We start from the raw sequence: 18,239 nt of genomic DNA, 5'->3' as shown, positions 1-18,239 counted from the left end.
TGGTTGGTTGGTTGGTTGGACAGCAATTGCATTTATTCAGTTAGCCACTGAACTTGGATATTCATGAATTGTTGAATCTGAACACAGTGAGTTTTCCTCTATATTCCTATGTCTCACTTTAGACTTGTTTGTTTTCTGTATTTAAACTAAGTCTCTCTTCCTGTATATTTTTGTTTGAGTATTGAATAGGAGAATTTTTCTTTGTTGATTTGATTTATCACTCGATTTTACATTGTCATATTTTACATGCATTTATTCAATGAACTAATTTTGAACAATAGTTTATGATAACTACACAGCATGAACAATTTCCTAATGGCATTTCCAGACATGTACATGATGAACTTTGACCATATTCCCATGATCACACTTTCCCTGGCTTGTCCCTTTCAGGTTCCTCAGTTTTTCCTTTAGTTTGTTCCCTTTCTTTCCAAGTACTGCCCCAATTGTTCAAGTTCTCCTATTCAGAGGACTGATAGGCTACATTGGGTGGTCTACTAAGAAAAGGCACCAACAGGTCTCTGTGATTTAGCAGGAAGCCTCCCCCTAGCCGGTTAACTTGGGATCTTCCTTGCAGTGCAAACTCATGACCCTATGCAAGCTACAAGGCAATGCTTAGATCCTAATTTTTTGACGATAACTATGAAAGTAGGTAGCTGAATAGAATTCAAGGACAGAATAGATATAAGTCTAAGAAGATCCAGTTTTATACTGCCAAGAAGAACCTTCCAAAGTGAGACATATGATACTATGACCCTTCATTTACCTGGGTCATTCTGTTGGCAGCTGTCATTCCATTGAATTGCTATCTTCTATCTTCAGGAGAACAAATGTGACTCTGAAGCTAGTGTGGTACCAGGCACAGGAGGTCGGGCCAATAATGAACTTGAAGCAAAGGAACAAGCATGGGCCTTTGAGACTTGCTGGCAAAACAGCTTAAAGTACACATCCAGGAAAAAAGTAACTAGTGCTGGAAATGTCTGCCCAGCATTCCACTGGACTCACTCAAACAACATTTAGAGAAAGAGAGGGAATTTTATATTAACAATGTGTCTCTCCAAATTTCCAAACCTAGGCTTGAATAAAACTACTTCCACCATTCCTATAGTTTTTATCTGTTAGTGGAATGGCAGTGGAGAACAGAACCTTCATAGTCAAGCAACATAGAGCCTTTCAGGATCCTTTTTGCTTTCCATGACATTGCTCAGGAAGGAGGGTTGTATTCCCTGGGACATTAAAAAATCTAACATCTGATTAGAGACCTAACAAGTAGAAATTTGAAGCCCATGGCTGGACCATACCTGTACCTCCGTTTCATTGTTTGAGGTTTAGCTTTTTAGCATTGCTAGGAAATGCTTTGTGTGCAATGTGTACACATGTGGTGCTTCTACATGACTATGAACATTTCAAGAGGGAATGTCCTTCCTTGACCTCTGCTAAACTGCAGTCCATTTCCTTTGGCATCTGTCATGGAGTTGGTTCTTAGTGAGTCCTGTCAGATTCCTTTAATGTGTAAAACTGATGTGTTGTGGTGAGAGGGGATAGCAGCATACATTCAAACATATGCAAATGGCTCATAAAAGCCCTTGCACCTCTGTCATTAATGTCATAATCTCATGTGTAATCCCAATGGGTCTAAAGTTACTTTCCAGAGGTTTGGGAACATGGATCAAGCAAAAATACATAGCAGCCACTTCTTTCTTTCATTTCGCATGTGTGTTTTTGTTCCATGAGACAGACGCTCCTGGAGCACAGGCTGGAATCATCATTTCTGAGTAGCCAAAGATTACTTGAAGTGATGATCTTCCTCCTCCACTTTCACAAATTTTATAATTAACATGGGCTCATCTTTATGAGACTATCCTGACTTTAACTTTGTCCTATGTCTGTCAGAGGACCCTGAGGGACTCTCATCACTCTGGGTCCAGGTAGCTTACCCAAGTCTAGATTTTTCCTATCTGACTGTTTTGTGCCAATTCCTACTTCAACCTTCAACCCCAATTCAACAGCAGTAAGATGTGGATACACAGGAAACTGCTACAGGGCACAACATGTCACCTTTAACAATGATACACTGATCTCATACTTTTTCTGGACCCTCTGGGAATACATACACAGGGCCAGTTAGAATTAGAAAGCAGCCTTGGTACATAATTAATTTGTTGGGTACCTGTCCTTGCCTTGCTAACATCCTGATGCACAAGTAATCAACTTCTGTTGTTTTGAAGGTCAAACACAAGGCATTGTGTTTGAGAGCAGAAGGACCCAGAGTTTCAGAACACGGCATCTACTATATCAGTTGTTTATAGGTTCCTGGCTTAGGGGTGTTTACTTGATCATTTGGAACATATCAGCTCACTGTTTCTAGATCTTGAGCTTGGTCAGAAGTCTCAAGCCTGAGGGCAGGCAATATGGGATTAATGGTGTCATATTCCTCTCAGCCCCACAAATGGTAGTCTCATGCCCAGGGGTGCAATGAATAATAGCATTTTGTCACAACAATCAAGGTAGTCATGACATACAATCCTTTGGCAACCACTTGTCGGAATTTAAAAAGTAAATAGAATACATTGAATATGGACATGAATTATTACAAACTTATGAAGTCTGGGGTCCATGTGAAAAGCAAAGCAATGTCCATCCACTTGCCATTGAATATCAGAATCCATAAAAAACTGGAGTGCCAAAGCTCTGGCGTCCATTGTCATTCTCAGGATTCCTTGTTTGATTATTAATGACAAAAGTGTCCTTGTTATAGATGGAGTGTTAAGTGTTTGAACATTGTTCCCATTAGGTGGTGCAATTTGGGGTTAATTATGGTCCTTGGGCAGGGGTACAAGTAGGAAGAAATGGGTCACTGGGTAACAGTGGTGACAGACTCTTGAGTCAAACCTGCCCTCTAGTGCTCCAATGACCAAGACTAGCCTTCCTGTCCATGGAGACAGAAGCAGAGGAGAAGCAATGGATCGTGCCTAGCCACAGTGTTGGCTGCTCTTTGCTCTAACCTCCCAAGGAACCCTGTGACAATGGATAGACACCTGTCTACTTACAGCTCTGATTGAGGCTGCATTCTGTCCTTACAGGTATAGAAGCTGTTGCTTGGCTGGAAAGAAATTAGAGTTTGAAGAAACAGAAATTAGACTTGGACATTCAGGAGCTGTTGGACCCTGACATAGTGAGTTTCTCCAAATTGGACACTTCAACTTGCTCTTTTTGACTTTGGTTTCTGTATTTGCTGCCTTCAGTTATGCATTTACATTTCCATGTTTTTTATTATCTTCTCTTTCACGTTTTATTAAATTATGTTTGCTATGTTAGAGTATTCTATTTTTTCACTTCATATGTATGACAGATTTGCATCCTCATATGCCTTGAGTACCATATCCCAGATGCATTCTGTGGAGGTCAGAAGAGGGAGTCAGGTTTTCTGGGTCTGGAGTTACAGGTGGTTGTGAGTGTCTCACACCATCCCTAGGATTGATATAATAACATATTCACATAGCATAACTCAGTTGTGTAAGAAAATAAAATCTCTCTATACCTGTCTATAGTTCCACTTCCCCGAAATCTGATTCCGTTGCTAACCTGACAGCTCATACTAATAAAATTATATAGAAAGACTTGTATCACTATTTTAAGTGGTGTATACCACCTGTGAGTGTGCTGTATAGGTGTGCTTAGTGTAGAGAGTTGTAGTAACCCCTGGAGCTGGAGTTAGGGTAGCTGTGGGCACCTGTGTTCTGAGAACCACCTACAGGTCCTCTGCCCGAGTAGCCAAATTTGGGAACTCCAGATGCAGATCGCCATCCTGCACAGTATAGGTTTTCGGGGATCTGTTCTCTTTACACATTCTCTTGAAGCTGGTATTCTAGATGCCTCTACTCAAAGAGAATGCTGAGATCAGGAGAGAGGATGGTGAGCTTTTCCAATTTAGTGGCTTTTAGTGTCTAGGCTACTCTGTTTGCAGTTGGTCCCTGACAACCGCCTCTATGTCATATTTTGCATCTGCTCCTTTGCAGTAGGTCCTTGTCCTTCCCTTCCCAGTATGTAAAGTACATGGCTAGATTGTCTGATGTTTTTCTGAGCTCTTTTCCTCATATCTTTAATGTAGGAATTTGAGCATATCAACATAGTCTGAGGCCTGTTTTTAAATGTCTGTTTTATTTCTCATTGCAAGTTTGCTTCTAGCCATATAAATGAGGGCCTGATCATGGAGCAGGACCCAGAGAGCCGAGACTCTATCGAGAACTTTACCACTGACTATAAGATCATAAGAACCCTGGGAAGGGGACGATTTTCAGTCGTAAAAATGGCCTACCACGTCCCAACCCTCACCTGTGTAGCTATAAAAGTTCTCAAGAACACCGAGAAGTGCTCCTCAGTGATGAGCAGGGAAGTTGACATTCTAAAGTCCCTGGGCCATCCTCATATCATCAAGGTGGTCGAAGTGGTCCAGACAAGAGAGGCCACCCACCTGGTCATGGAGCATGCCTCTCAGGGAGACCTACTGGACCGAATCCGGGAATGTGGATATTTAAAATCGTGGGAGGCCCGAAGAATGTTTAGACAGATATTAGAGGCAGTACAATTCTGCCATGACAATAATATTGTCCACCGAGACATAAAGGCCAACAACATTTTGATAGACGGAAGGTGGAATGCCAAGCTCTGTGATTTTGGCCTAGCTGCTAAAACACTTCCTGGGCAGAAGCTGATTGATTTCTGTGGCACGCTGCCATACTGTGCGCCAGAATTCTTTGAAGCTGAGGAATATGAGGGCCGCCCATTTGACGTATGGAGTGTAGGTGTCCTCCTCTTCTTCATGGTGACTGGGCACTTGCCTTTCCTAGGCAAGTCATTTGCAGAGGTGAGGAGACAAATCAGTTCAGCCAATTTCAGCATTCCGCCTCACGTTGCCAACGATATTTTCAATGTTATAGTGGAAATGCTGATGATAAATCCCAGCAGGAGGCCCAGCATCCAGCAAATTATGATGCGCCCCATGATCAAAGACAGCCAGGCCTACTCACCACCGACATCCATACAGACGTTCACAGGAACACCAAGCCCTACCACCATCAAAACCACGAGAGTCATGAGGCATACACCTGAGAAAAGCACTGAGTCTCTGATAGACCAAAATATCAATGAGGTGCTGGCAACATACTTGATTCAACAGCACAAGCCACTCAGGAAAGTCTGCACACACCACCAAGTGGAGCCAGGTCTAGAAGATCTTCACTCCTTCCCTCGTTTTCTTAAGAGAAAGGGACCTCTTCTCTCCTCCTTCACCTTGTCCTCAAATTCATCCAATATGCGGGAGAACGAGGATAGGAAGAATTCCAGGAAGGTTGTCAGAAGGCATGATGTGGGCTACCAGCAAACAAGGACCAACACTCTCCAGCTCGACCTCCTGGACTGTCCTATAGCTGAAGAATTCAAGGATAACAGGCTGCAAATCAGGAAGACATTCTCAGACTCCAAGACTGTGTTGTCTTGTAGTCTAACTGAACATATCCAGTCACCTCGACTTCAATACACCTATTCCACTACAGCAGACAGGAATGTGTCCTCCTTCATACCGCCACATGATTTCTGTGCATCACTGCAGACACCTAAGGGGATAAGCCTTGCAGGCTGCTCTGGAGATACCTGGCAGAGAGAGACACTCGTGGACAAAAACACCTTCATCAATGAAGAGGCCATGGTTCATGAAGATACCGTCACTAGTGGCCAGCCACAAGTTCCTTGCCCAGCTTCCCGTCGGGGATGGCGTCACCACTGGAAGGGGTTTAAAAAGACAATTAGTAGAAGCCTTCGAAACCTGTGCTGCTGTCTGCCACCACCATCGGAAAATCAAGTCTCCTGCAATAACTTGGCTCTCAGGAAGAGAGGAGAACACTGTGTCACCCACAGGACCAGGTGGGTGCATGTCCTCATTCATTTCATCCATATTTGTTCCTGTCCTTTGTGACAAATGATGATGGCCCTTGAGGCACACAGAAACTTGACAAAATGTAACTTCAGAAAGATTAAGTTCATAGAAACCCCTGAAGGGTGATCTGATGCTTCGTGACTCATAAGGGGAATCAGACACACTGATTAAAGCGGGACGAGAGGGAGGTGGGGGCATTCCCAAATGGGGCAGAGAGTTCTAAGACAACCAGTGGGGTGCTATGGCTCTTTATGGAAAGCACTTGAAGTTCTCTTTTTTTCTTTTTCTTTTTCTTTTTTTTTTTGGCCGGGGTTCTGTTTCGTTTCTTTATTTTTTTTTAAGATTCTTTTTTTTTTATTAACTTGAGTGTTTCTTATTTACATTTCGAGTGTTACTCCCTTTCCCGGTTTCCAGGCAGACATCCCCCTAATCCCTCCCCCTCCCCTTCTTTATGGGTGTTCCCCTCCCCACCCTCCCCCCATTACTGCCCTCCCCCCAACAATCACGTTCTCTGGGGGTTCAGTCTTAGCAGGACCAAGGGCTTCCCCTTCCACTGGTGATCTTACTAGAATATTCATTGCTACCTATGAGGTCAGAGTCCAGGGTCAGTCCATGTATAGTCTTTAGGTAGTGGCTTAGTCCCTGGAAGCTCTGGTTGATTGGCATTGTTGTTCATAAGGGGAATCGAGCTCCTTCAAGCTCTTCGAGTTATTTCTCTGATTCCTTCAACAGGGGTCCCGTTCTTAGTTCAGTGGTTTGCTGCTGGCATTCGCCTCTGTATTTGCTGTATTCTGGCTGTGTCTCTCAGGAGCGATATACATCCGGCTCCTGTCGGCCTGCACTTCTTTGCTGCACTCATCTTGTCTAATTGGATGGCTGTATATGTATGGGCCACATGTGGGGCAGGCTCTGAATGGTGTTCCTTCTGTGTCTGTTTTAATCTTTGCCTCTCTATTCCCTGCCAAGGGTATTCTTGTTCCCCTTTTAAAGAAGGAGTGAAGCATTCACATTTTGATCATCTGTCTTGAGTTTCATTTGTTCTAGGCATCTAGGGTAATTCAAGCATTTGGGCTAATAGCCACTTATCAGTGAGTGCATACCATGTATATCTTTCTATGTTTGGGTTAGCTCACTCAGGATGATATTTTCCAGTTCCAACCATTTGCCTACGAATTTCATAAAGGTATTGTTTTTGATAGCTGAGTAATATTCCATTGTGTAGATGTACCACATTTTCTGTATCCATTCCTCTGTTGAAGGGCATCTGGGTTCTTTCCAGCTTCTGGCTATTATAAATAAGGCTGCAATGAACATAGTGGAGCACGTGTCTTTTTTATAAGTTGGGGCATCTTTTGGGTATATGCCCAAGAGAGGTATAGCTGGATCCTCAGGCAGTTCAATGTCCAATTTTCTGAGGATCCTCCAGACTGATTTCCAGAATGGTTGTACCAGTTTGCAATCCCACCAACAATGGAGGAGTGTTCCTCTTTCTCCACATCCTCGCCAGCATCTGTTGTCCCCTGAGTTTTTGATCTTAGCCATTCTCACTGGTGTGAGGTGAAATCTCAGGGTTGTTTTGATTTGCATTTCCCTTATGACTAAAGATGTTGAACATTTCTTTAGGTGTTTCTCCGCCATTCGGCATTCCTCAGCTGTGAATTCTTTGTTTAGCTCTGAGCCCCATTTTTTAATAGGGTTATTTGTTTCCCTGAGGTCTAACTTCTTGAGTTCTTTGTGTGTTTTGGATATAAGGCCTCTATGTGTTGTAGGATTGGTAAAGATCTTTTCCCAATCTGTTGGTTGCCGTTTTGTCCTAACCACAGTGTCCTTTGCCTTACAGAAGCTTTGCAGTTTTATGAGATCCCATTTGTCAATTCTTGATCTTAGAGCGTAAGCCATTGGTTTTTTGTTCAGGAAAATTTTTCCAGTGCCCATGTGTTCCAGATGCTTCCCTAGTTTTTCTTCTATTAGTTTGAGTGTGTCTGGTTTGATGTGGAGGTCCTTGATCCACTTGGACTTAAGCTTTGTACAGGGTGATAAGCATGGATCGATCTGCATTCTTCTACATGTTGACTTCCAGTTGAACCAGCACCATTTGCTGAAAATGCTATCTTTTTTCCATTGGATGGTTTTGGCTCCTTTGTCAAAAATCAAGTGACCATAGGTGTGTGGGTTCATTTCTGGGTCTTCAATTCTATTCCATTGGTCTATCTGTCTGTCTCTGTACCAATACCATGCAGTTTTTATCACTATTGCTCTGTAATACTGCTTGAGTTCAGGGATAGTGATTCCCCCTGAAGTCCTTTTATTGTTGAGGATAGCTTTAGCTATCCTGGGTTTTTTGTTATTCCAGATGAATTTGCAAATTGTTCTGTCTACCTCTTTGAAGAATTGGATTGGTATTTTGATGGGGATTGCATTGAATCTGTAGATCGCTTTTGGTAAAATGGCATTTTTTACTATATTAATCCTACCAATCCATGAGCATGGGAGATCTTTCCATCTTCTGAGGTCTTCTTCAATTTCCTTCTTCAGTGTCTTGAAGTTCTTATTGTATAGATCTTTTACTTGCTTTGTTAAAGTCACACCGAGGTACTTTATATTATTTGGGTCTATTATGAAGGGTGTCGTTTCCCTAATTTCTTTCTCGGCTTGTTTCTCTTTTGTATAGAGGAAGGCAACTGATTTATTTGAGTTAATTTTATACCCAGCCACTTTGCTGAAGTTGTTTATCAGCTTTAGTAGTTCTCTGGTGGAACTTTTGGGATCACTTAAATATACTATCATATCATCTGCAAATAGTGATATTTTGACTTCTTCTTTTCCGATCTGTATCCCCTTGACCTCCTTTTGTTGTCTGATTGCTCTGGCTAGAACTTCAAGAACTATATTGAATAAGTAGGGAGAAAGTGGGCAGCCTTGTCTAGTCCCTGATTTTAGTGGGATTGCTTCAAGTTTCTCTCCATTTAGTTTAATGTTAGCAACTGGTTTGCTGTATATGGCTTTTACTATGTTCAGGTATGGGCCTTGAATTCCTATTCTTTCCAGGACTTTTATCATGAAGGGGTGTTGAATTTTGTCAAATGCTTTCTCAGCGTCTAATGAAATGATCATGTGGTTTTGTTCTTTCAGTTTGTTTATATAATGGATCACGTTGATGGTTTTCCGTATATTAAACCATCCCTGCATGCCTGGGATGAAGCCTATTTGGTCATGGTGGATGATTGTTTTGATGTGCTCCTGGATTCGGTTTGCCAGAATTTTGTTGAGTATTTTTGCGTCGATATTCATAAGGGAAATTGGTCTGAAGTTCTCTTTCTTTGTTGTGTCTTTGTGTGGTTTAGGTATAAGAGTAATTGTGGCTTCGTAGAAGGAATTCGGTAGTGATCCATCTGTTTCAATTTTGTGGAATAGTTTGGATAATATTGGTATGAGGTCTTCTATGAAGGTCTGATAGAATTCTGCACTAAACCCGTCTGGACCAGGGCTCTTTTTGGTTGGGAGACCTTTAATGACTGCTTGTATTTCCTTAGGAGTTATGGGGTTATTTAACTGGTTTATCTGTTCCTGATTTAACTTCGGTACCTGGTATCTGTCTAGGAAATTGTCCATTTCCTGAAGATTTTCAAGTTTTGTTGAATATACGTTTTTATAGTAAGATCTGATGATTTTTTGAATTTCCTCTGAATCTGTAGTTATGTCTCCCTTTTCATTTCTGATTTTGTTAATTTGAATGCACTCTCTGTGTCCTCTCATTAGTCTGGCTAAGGGTTTATCTATCTTGTTGATTTTCTCAAAGAACCAACTTTTGGTTCTTTTGATTCTTTCTATGGTCCTTTTTGTTTCTACTTGGTTGATTTCAGCTCTGAGTTTGATTATTTCCTGCCTTCTACTCCTCCTGGGTGTATTTGCTTCTTTTTGTTCTAGAGCTTTTAGGTGTGCTGTCAAGCTGCTGACATATGCTCTTTCCTGTTTCTTTCTGCAGGCACTCAGCGCTATGAGTTTTCCTCTTAGCACAGCTTTCATTGTGTCCCATAAGTTTGGGTATGTTGTACCTTCATTTTCATTAAATTCTAAAAAGTTTTTAATTTCTTTCTTTATTTCTTCCTTGACCAGGTTATCATTGAGTAGAGCATTGTTCAATTTCCAAGAATATGTGGACATTCTTCCGTGATTGTTATTGAAGACCAGTTTTAGGCCGTGGTGGTCCGATAGCACGCATGGGATTATTTCTATCTTTCTGTACCTGTTGAGGCCCGTTTTTTGACCAATTATATGGTCAATTTTGGAGAAAGTACCATGAGGAGCTGAGAAGAAGGTATATACTTTGGCTTTAGGATAGAATGTTCTATAATATCCGTTAGGTCCATTTGGCTCATGACTTCTCTTAGTCTGTCTACATCTCTGTTTAATTTCTGTTTCCATGATCTGTCCATTGATGAGAGTGGGGTGTTGAAATCTCCCACTATTATTGTGTGAGGTCCAATGTGTGTTTTGAGCTTTAGTAAGGTTTCTTTTACATATGTAGGTGCCCATATGTAGGTGGCATAGATATTTAGGATTGAGAGTTCATCTTGGTGGATTTTTCCTTTGATGAATATGAAGTGTCCTTCCTTACCTTTTTTGATGACTTTTAGTTGAAAATTGATTTTATTTGATATTAGAATGGCTACTCCAGCTTGCTTCTTCTGACCATTTGCTTGGAAAGTTGTTTTCCAGCCTTTCACTCTGAGGTAGTTTCTGTCTTTGTCTCTGAGGTGTGTTTCCTGTAGGCAGCAGAATGCAGGGTCCTCGTTGCGTATCCAGTTTGTTAATCTATTTCTTTTTATTGGGGAGTTGAGGCCATTGATGTTGAGAGATATTAAGGAATAGTGATTATTGCTTCCCGTTATATTCATATTTGGATGTGAGGTTATGTTTGTGTGCTTTCATTCTCTTTGTTTTGTTGCCAAGACGATTAGTTTCTTGCTTCTTCTAGGGTATAGCTTGCCTCCTCATGTTGGGCTTTACCATTTATTATCCTTTGTAGTGCTGGATTTGTAGAAAGATATTGTGTAAATTTGGTTTTGTAATGGAATATCTTGGTTTCTCCATCTATGTTAATTGAGAGTTTTGCAGGATACAGTAACCTGGGCTGGCATTTGTGTTCTCTTAGGGTCTGTATGACATCAGTCCAGGATCTTCTGGCCTTCATAGTTTCTGGCGAGAAGTCTGGTGTGATTCTGATAGGTCTGCCTTTATATGTTACTTGACCTTTTTCCCTTACTGCTTTTAATATTCTTTCTTTATTTTGTGCGTTTGGTGTTTTGACTATTATGTGACGGGAGGTGTTTCTTTTCTGGTTCAATCTATTTGGGGTTCTGTAGGCTTCTTGTATGCCTATGGGTATCTCTTTTTTTAGGTTAGGGAAGTTTTGTTCTATGATTTTGTTGAAGATATTTACTGGTCCTTTGAGCTGGGAGTCTTCGCTCTCTTCTATACCTATTATCCTTAGGTGTGATCTTCTCATTGAGTCCTGGATTTCCTGTATGTTTTGGACCAGTAGCTTTTTCCGCTTTACATTATCTTTGACAGTTGAGTCAATGATTTCTATGGAATCTTCTGCTCCTGAGATTCTCTCTTCCATCTCCTGTATTCTGTTGGTGAAGCTTGTATCTACAGCTCCTTGTCTCTTCTTTTGGTTTTCTATATCCAGGGTTGTTTCCATGTGTTCTTTCTTGATCGCTTCTATTTCCATTTTTAATTCCTTCAACTGTTTGATTGTGTTTTCCTGGAATTCTTTCAGGGATTTTTGCGATTCCTCTCTGTAGGCTTCTACTTGTTTATAAATGTTTTCTTGTGTTTCCCTAAGGGAGTTCTTCATGTCTTTCTTGAAGTCCTCCAGCATCATGATCAAATATGATTTTGAAACTAGATCTTGCTTTTCTGGTGCCTTTGGATATTCCATGTTTGTTTTGGTGGGAGAATTGGGCTCCGATGATGCCATGTAGTTTTGGTTTCTGTTGCTTGGGTTCCTGGGCTTGCCTCTCGCCATCAGATTATCTCTAGTGTTACTTTGTTCTGCTATTTCTGACAGTGGCTAGACTGTCCTATAAGCCTGTGTGTCAGGAGTGCTGTAGACCTGTTTTCCTCTCTTTCAGTCAGTTATGGGGACAGAGTGTTCTGCTTTCGGGCGTGTAGTTTTTCCTCTCTACAAGTCTTCAGCTGTTCCTGTGGGCCTGTGTCTTGAGTTCACCAGGCAGCTTTCTTGCAGCAGAAAAGTTGGTCTTACCTGTGGTCCCGAGGCTCAAGTTCGCTTGTGGGGTGCTGCCCACGGGCTCTCTGCAGCGGCAGCAACCAGGAAGACCTGTGCCGCCCCTTCCGGGAGCTTCAGTGCACCAGGGTTCCAGATGGCCTTGGTGTTTTCCTCTGGCGTCCGAGATGTGTGCACAGAGAGCAGTCTCTTCTGGTTTCCCAGGCTTGTCTGCCTCTCTGAAGGTTTAGCTCGCCCTCCCATGGGATTTGGGTGCAGAGAACTGTTTATCCGGTCTGTTTCCTTCATGTTCCGGTGGTGTCTCAGGCAGGGGTCCTGCCGCTCCTGGGCCCTCCCCCACGGGAGCCCAGAGGCCTTATACAGTTTCCTCTTGGGCCAGGGATGTGGGCAGGGGTGGGCAGTGTTGGTGGTCTCTTCCGCTCTGCAGCCTCAGGAGTGCCCACCTGATCAGGCGGTGAGGTCTCTTTCCCACAGGGTCTGGGAGCAGAGAGCTGCTGCGGGCCGGGATCCACCAGCGTGGGACCTCCGGCAAACACAGGACATGCCCGGTCCTAGATGAACTTTGCCTCTGTGTGTCCCAATCTCACCAGGCAGCTCTCTTGCAGCAGACAAGTTGGTCTTACCTGTGGTCCCGAGGCTCAAGTTTGCTCGCAGGGTGCTGCCAAAGGGCTCTCTGCGGCGGCAGCAACCAGGAAGTTCTCTGTTTTTCAAAGACACCAAGAGCCTCTTTTCTGTGTCTTTTTCTTTTCAAGTCCTGAAGAACAGCAGCCTCAGCTCCATGGCTTTTAAGCCAGTGGTGGGGGTTGGCCTGGCTGAAGATTATACAATCTCAGAGGAGCCAGGCCAGACGTCCAGGTGCCTGTGTGCTTGCAGGCCCCTTCTCCAGAGGAAGAGCTGTCCACACCACAGCAAGGTCTCTCCAGGTAAAACCCCAGGCAGGAAGGCCTGCCTTTTCACTGTGTCTTGCTCAGAAGGGAGGGATGAAGTAGAACAGTGCCCTAAAAGTGTCAGTGGACCAGTAGCCCTCTGCCCTCTCTTCTAGCAGAGGTAAACATCAGAGACTGTTCTGTGGGACTGTACTGTTCTTTGCTTCCTGTTTCTTGCAGAGAACATTGGTCTTCATCATGAAGTAGACTTCTCAGAAAAGTCTCCCTAGTCAGCCCATCAGACCTGAGCTAAAATGGGTTCCCAGGTTGAATATGAGGCCTGTATGTCTCCTGTGAAGGGAATCCTCCTGTCACACTTTGACCAGACCCTCACACACCCCTACTGCCCTGCGAAAGATATCACAGTTTATATTGCTTAAGTCCTCAGACCCAACTCAGGGTAATGCTTAAAAAACCCATACTGTGGAGTGACTCCCAAGGCAGCTGTGCCCTCTCTCTCACCAGTTCTGCCCTGTAATTACTCACCTCTCTCTGTTTGCTCCCTCAAGGCCAACTTTCAAATGTGTAACAGGATTCCTACCTGTGTCACAGCCTCCTCGAAGGAGGAGGGACAGGTGTTATAAGCAGAGTCAAAAGAATAACTTAATGATGGAGAAGCAAACTGGTGTGGCCCTACCTCATGCCAGCTTCAGGCCTCCACTGGAGTATGCATTCCACTGGATAAATCTACCCAGGCTGCTTCCATTAACCTGAGAATTTGCACACTGCTTTTTTATACCCAGTTAAACAGCCTTGCAATTCCTTTGTGAGAGCTTCTGGGAAGCTTTCCTTGTCCCTCCTACTGTTACATTTGTTAAGATGTCATCTCCTGTGTTCTTTTTAACTAGACTGTATCAACATCTTCCACAGCATGAGGTGTACAGAATACCATATGACTGACATGGAGGGTCCCTCTGACCCAATGTCCCTCTTAATTTGTTCAAAGGACATCAAGGATCCAGGCATAGTAATCCTGCAGTGATATGTGCTGAGTTTAACAGCATGTCCCTATAGTTCTCCACCATTGTGATCACATACATATTTCTCATGTGCTTTATCCCCTGAGCTACACGAAATTCTCTTAGGACAGACAATCTTTTCCTCTCTAATTTGAGTGGGAAAGCACATTATATTCCACTCTGGAGCAAGAAGAGCACTATATGAACTCGTGTACCTGAACCCACAACGCACAAGTCTGGGAAAGTTCATTAAAGGGGTTCTTTGCTGGCCTCTAGCACTGAACCAGGTTAGCTACTCAGACAAAAACCAAGGAAAACCTCTCACAGACACTGGCCAGCCTAGGTTTTAAGAGTTGGCCTCACACCCTGATGATTCCTTGTCATCCATACACTGATATGTAGAAGCCCTGGAGTCTATATCTCTGTCAGTGTGTCTGTCTTTACTTTTACATGAACTACGTCCATGCAGGTGGGTCTCAATGGATGTTTCTTATACTGGACTCCTAGAGAGCCATGTACCCCTCAGGATGGCCTTAAGTGGAAAACACAAAATAGAAACATCAAATATAAAATCCCAATTGATGGAAATAGATTCACAAAATTAAAAACCAACAGATGAAAAACACTAACCACTCCAATAAAAATCCTTAATATATCACTCTTAATTCTAACAGACTCACAGGTGTATGCTAAGGGAACATATTCCATGTACAATAAACAGAAGAAATTGGTTCTTATTTTCTGATATGTTTATGTAAATTAAGCATACACTCATTTTTTTCTGACATTTTTTTCCTATTTTGGAATAGTGTTGCTATGCTGGTTTTAGTGTTCACACAGTCAAACCTAAAATTCAGAGAGAATACCACTCGGGATAGAATGAAAGCCCAGGCTACCTTTGTATTCCTCTTGATCTTGCTGCCTCTGTTCCTCCTTTCGTGTAATGCTATGCTGCAAACATTTCTGTTTTCATCAAGGTCTCTTAAATCCCAACAGGCCACCTTGTAGCTAAAGATTACCTTGAGCACGATCCTCTTCTTCCTGTCTCTAATTCTGCAATGTAGAAGTTTCAGTTCTGAGCCACTCTACCCTGTCAAGTAACACAACTTCAAGGCCAGTATAGGCAAGAGGAAGTACCAGGCTGAGTGCAATCCTGTCAGAAAAAGGACATTCTAAATATTTTTACCTGGCAGATCTGGTCTCTGCAGCTGGGGAGATGGATGTTGGGTAAAGTGTCACAGTGCAACAAAAGGACTCTGGAAATCAGACAAGGAAGAATCATGGTGTCATCTTAGGCCTTGAGCTTAACAGAGGCAGGTGTGGCAGATTGATGAGCTGAGATTACTGACATATTACTCTGTCTCAATATTGAGGTAAAAAAGCATTTGATGATTATCCCTGGCCTTCAGGTATGAGGACAAACAGACAGACACCAACACACAAACACACACACACACACACACACACACACACACACAGACAGAGAGAGACAGAGAGACAGAGAGGCAGAGAGACAGAGACAGAGAGAGACAGAGAGAGAAAAGGAGAGGGGGGGGTTACTCTGAGGTAATGTATGTATCATGCACACATTAACTCTTTATACATCTATCTAGACTTTTCCAAGTATGGACTGTCTAAATTTTATAGTCATGTCTGTCTATTTCTTGGCCAGTGAACATAAACCTAAGTCCTGTGGCAAAAAACGTACTAGGGTTTTCTAGTGATGAATATTATTTTCTTTCTCTTGTTTAACTCCAGTTCTCTTTATGCAGTCCAGGCAGCCAATGACTTTTGATCCTGCTGGACAACGGACTGGACACAATGAGTGGCCTGATGAGTGGACCGTTGGACCATTTGGGACTCACCTGGACTAAAATCCATGTATAACAAAAGGGTCTCCAACATCCTGCTCCTTCCACTAGGAGGGCAGATGAAAGGAAGATGCTCCAAGATATAGATTTCTTGGGGCTTTTTTTTTCTCTGTGTTTTCTTTTGAAGCTTGTAAGGTTTGCTTTTTATTCCTCTTATTTGTATATAATTTTGTTCATACATTTGTATTTATCTAATATTTTAATGTTTTAATTGAAACAGTGACATCACCTCCCTCTTTTGTACCTCCTCTCCAAACTCTCCCAGCTATCCTATATCAAACATTTCTCATGCCTTCACTCTTAAGTTTATAGACTCCTTTATGTGCTTAAATTTGTTATATATTTTTACATATCTTGTGTATCCAGAAATAAATATAAATATACCTGCAGAGCCCATATTTGTTGCTTGTGTATATATTTCTTCAAGACTGACTACTCTGTATTTGACAACATGGTACTTTCTATTTTTACCTTTTGATATTTTCTCTTCCCAATCTTAAAATTCTTTTTCTGTCTAATGGTTTCTTGCCACTTTTATTTAACCTAAATTATTTATTTCCTTCTTTTGCCTCCTTTCTATACTCCCCCCATCTTTGATTCTATTACAACAAAGACCACTGCCTGTGGGAAGGACTCACTCTTGAAAGAGCCAGAGGTGTGGGTCAATTGAAGACCAGTGGGAAAGTTCCACTGCCAACCTTCAAGCACAATGACCCCTCCCTTCCAGGTAATAGTCAGATCCCACAGAACTGCAAGCCAAACTGTTAAACAAAGCTACCTGTGATTTCCAACTCACCTCTCCTTCCCCTCTGGAAAAGCAGGAATGGTTCACTGATTACTAGTCAGTAGGAGGTCACTTTGCCCCATCAATAATACCCTGCCTAGTTACCAACTGCTTGAATTCTGCACCATCTCTTAGCAAGGTATATAACTGCCTGTCAGAATCTGCCCAGGGTCACCTCCCTTTAAGGAGGAAGGCCTCAATAAGGCAGAATTAAACTCCTCTTGCTATTGTATAGATCACTGTCTCCATGAATGTCAATCAAGAGGTCCTGGAATCGGTTCAGTTTGAACCTCACATTGGTGCATACATCTGGAAACTTGCTTCTTCTGTGGGACCCATGGGAGAGTGGTGAAAGGGAGGAGTGGCAGTTACAACTAGGTACTGAGGTTGACTTCTCTGTGCTCTCTCTATCTAGCTTCATAGTGTTCTGCTTTTGACTTCTTTCTTTCTTGCAAGTATCAGGAGGGCTCACAGAGGCTAGGTAACAGGGCTTTGACCTGTCCAGAGGCCAGCAATGTCAGAGAACTTTGATCCAGTGTGACACCAGCAAATTCACCAGAACCTGTGTTCATCTCACATCTGGCAGGAGCAGATAGCCTGCTTTATCACATCCACAGCAGTGATGGTTTGGTCTGTGTACTTTGCCCTTGAAAAGGGACACTTGGTTTGTGTGTTTATTGTTCTTTTTGTGCATTCAGTTTTCATGTTTTGGACTTGGACTGATGAAAATTTTGGACATGGGACGAATTGTTTTCTCACCTTAATCTTATTCTGAGTCATTTTCAAGAATTTAGGATTAAGGACCACTTAATGAACTTGGAGTGGGCTGCTTTTGATGTTAAATGGCCACCAGGAGAGAGACATTTTAACTCCCCAAGGTATCAGCAATAGAGGATAAAAAGTTTCAGACATTTTCCCTCCTCCTCAACCCCTACCTTCTAAACACTTCTTTTTCACTAGAAACAACAAAAGCCTACTTCAGCCCAGCACCCAGCTCCTTCCTTATTGACAGTATCAGCCTTAGGGCTGGAGAGATGGCACAGAGGTGAAGAGAACTGAGTGCTCTTCCAGAGCTCCCGAGTTTAATGCCCAGCAGACACTTGTTGAATTCTCTTTTTCTTCAGGATAGGTTCAGAGTTTCATGGCTCACAAGGTCACAAGGATTTAACCCCTTTTTCCCTGCTCTTCTGCTCATTGCTGACACAGTGCAAACTGGCATCCAGCATCCCTGACAGGAGAGGCCCCATGTGGGCAAAAGTATCTTTCAACAGAGCTTACAAATGGCTCCTGGCCCCACAAGGAACCCACCAAGATTAGGGCTTCAATTCAGTAACGGTTGGGAGTGTGTCCAGATTTGCCACAAGGCTCTATAAGCATATCTCAATAATAATTTGTCCCAGGTACACATATGATATTAAATAAGAGCAAACAGAAAATTCTCATATGATAGCCCTGACTTTCATCAATTAAGTTCGTACCAAATGTTAGAGAAAAGTTAAGTTGCAGGGAGA

The 18,239-nt window shown here is 42.6% G+C and overlaps 2 long non-coding RNA genes across 3 annotated transcripts in view; one reads left to right on the top strand and one right to left on the bottom strand.

Moving 5' to 3' along the window:
• Window positions 1-18,239, bottom strand: part of LOC148000325 (uncharacterized) — a 69,454-nt gene that overhangs the window by 12,450 nt on the left and 38,765 nt on the right. The gene's annotated exons all lie outside the window — the stretch shown is intronic.
• LOC120093110 (sperm motility kinase X-like) lies at window positions 4,153-16,338 on the top strand. Its single transcript, XR_015641947.1, has 3 exons — window positions 4,153-5,922; window positions 12,941-13,111; window positions 15,846-16,338. It is a non-coding gene; the product is annotated as a sperm motility kinase X-like (long non-coding RNA).

Source organism: Rattus norvegicus, chromosome 17, assembly GCF_021556685.1.
Source record: "Rattus norvegicus strain SHRSP/BbbUtx chromosome 17, alternate assembly SHRSP_T2T, whole genome shotgun sequence".
Lineage (NCBI taxonomy): Eukaryota > Metazoa > Chordata > Mammalia > Rodentia > Muridae > Rattus > Rattus norvegicus.
This window is presented reverse-complemented; position numbering and strand designations above follow the sequence as displayed.